Source organism: Parasteatoda tepidariorum, chromosome 9 (assembly GCF_043381705.1).
Source record: "Parasteatoda tepidariorum isolate YZ-2023 chromosome 9, CAS_Ptep_4.0, whole genome shotgun sequence".
Classification (NCBI taxonomy): Eukaryota; Metazoa; Arthropoda; class Arachnida; order Araneae; family Theridiidae; genus Parasteatoda; species Parasteatoda tepidariorum.
The window spans coordinates 51,533,506-51,536,279 of NC_092212.1; positions in this window are offsets into that span (position 1 = coordinate 51,533,506).

Below are 2,774 nucleotides of genomic sequence, written 5' to 3' on the forward strand. Positions count from 1 at the left end.
TTATTAATGATTTCAAGAAGCCAGGAAAATGACAACACAAAATCTAGTCATCTTGAAAAATTTTTTGAAATAGGTTTTGAACCAGAAAATTGGTTCCTTATTCATGCAACAAGACAACTTCTGCTTGTATGAATAACCTTTTCACAACAACTATAAAGATTGTAGAGAGTTTAAACTTCCAGCTTAATAACGATGCACTTGCTTTTTGAAGTAGTCTTATATAATATTTTATGAGCATTTAATTTATGTGTAAAGAGAGTTTTAAACTGATTGAATTAAAAATGCAAGCTATGTTTCATATCTAATTATTCAAACATGAATTCCTTGAACCATATAAGTTTCCTCTGAAAAAAGGAAAAAGAAATTGAAGGCCATGAGCAACCGTAAGAAATAAATCGAAAAATATAAACATGCTTTTTTTATTAAGCATTTTGCTACCTTCCAATGACGAAAACTGCATTGATTAAACTGAAATATGTATTTTCCAAGAATTAACTTACAGCGTACCCTGCAACCCTGTTTTTTGTTTGATTGATTTTCAAGAAATCAGCTATTTGCATGCAATATGAGATGAACTATTTTTATCGCCTTGAAATAAAAAAAACCCAATGTAATGTGCAAATATAAAATATTTGGTAACTGTTACCTTCTACAATGATCGATTTCACTGATTGGAAACTAGGTGTGGTCACAATAAATGATTACAATTGTCACAATAAATGTTCTAAATCATTCAGATAGGATTTCTACAATCTGATAGTTTAAAAAGCGGTTAGATAGTTTAGATAGTTTAAAAAGCGGTAAAGGTTTTTCAAGGCTACAGAAAAATGAAACTTCAACTTAAGTATTATTAAAACGACATCACATTGAGCATTATAAAATATTTTTTTGACTCAAATTTTTTTTCGCTCCTTTAAACTATTGCATTTTTTCTCAACTTTGTCATCACTTTAACCTTTTAAAACTAGGAATCAATATGCATTCTACCACAAAGGAACAATTTCTGTATTCACTTTAGAAATTCCGAAGGTATTAGAAGATCTGACAGCAGGTTAGCGTTATCAAACAGTACCTATTTCTTTAATAAAAAAAAGATGACTCTTATAATTATTGTTTCATCATCAGTTTTCATCCATCAGAAGCAAAATATGATTCTCAAAATTAGTAATTTCAAACTTTAAAAGTTCATAAATAATGTCTAAGTTAGACTACTTTAGTACTGTAAGAGAGACTACTTTACTTCATACATTTGTCAAAATCTTTATAATACTTATTAAATTAATTTATTAAATAATAGTCAAAATAACAGAGAATGGTGAAAATCTGAAAATAAAAACATTAAAAGTGGGAATTTAAATAGGGTTCGATACATAATACAATTTATTTTGCTTTCTTTAAAAATTTTTAACATACAATAATACCTATTATTCAAAGTGTACTGATGCAAGTTTTATTTTATTTATACTTTCTAGAAGTTCAAATGCACTTTAAGTTTTAAATGCACCTAAAATTTTCAAATGCACTTTAAGTTTCACTAGGCACCGTAAACTAGAAACTGTACAAAATCGACACTTTATGGGATATGTGTATTAAGCAGGTAAGGGGAGGGGGAATTTCTTCAATTTTTAAAATTAATTATAGTCTAGAGTAAAGGAGTTAATGCAATTAAAAAGTCTATGAAGGTTAGTATGTCTCAATGCTTGATCCAAGATTTCTTTTGGTTTGTTCAAGATTAAATGGCTAGATCGGAGGTTACACATTGTTAGTTTTAAATCTAAAAGTGGCTGGACGATACCGGTGATGAAATAAAATAAATAAAATGGTTTTAAATCTACCATAGTACTAATTGAATGTTCTAACGTTTGAATAAGTAGCAGGAGGAAATTTTTTCAGCGATATAGTTTCTTTGAAACAAATATGTCACCAAATGTATTTAAAAATTTACAAAAACTCGCGTGAAATATTACTGAGCATGCTACCTAACCTAAAACATTTGACTGATGAATTATAAATGCAAAGAACTTTAAAATTTAACTGAGAAAACACCATGAATTTTAATTTTAAATTACGTAAACACTTAATATTAAATCAGACCTTGACCTCGTCTGAACAACTAGGTAATGAATAACAATAAAATTATTTATTTAATGAGCAACCATAAGTTTTCAATTGAAAAGATTCCTAAATTAATCTTATCAAAAATTCCAGCAAACTCTCCATAAAAAATACCGAAAGCCATAAATTTCAACAGCGGAAGAAAGTTTCGTTATCTTTAAAATTGACTCATGCTTATGCAAATAACGCATATTAATGTGATTACCATAATTATTTTTTTATTGATTTCTGCAAATCTTTAATTGCTATTTATATGTTATGTCACACTCAGGAGGTGCTACGTATTCAAAATGATCTAATAAAATGTATATGTTTCTACATTTCGTTTTGTTACAATATTCAAAAGTCAAAAAATTCTTTATTCTTTCATATTTAATTATAAATAAAATTTTTTTCATAAATTATTACTTGTGTCTTATATTTGAGTTAATTAATTAGCAATTTTACGGTTCGTTAGATTATTTCATTCTACTAATGGTGCTGCTATCCGAGAAAAATTACGTAAGGATATTTTGAAAACAACTGACCAACGTGAAGCAGTTTAAGGACAAAAATAACACTTATTTTTGAAAATAAATGAAGGACAAAATTAACACTAATTCTTGTGCATACAAATGCATAAAAGTTTTTTTTTATTTTTTATTTCCTTCTGAAGGAAA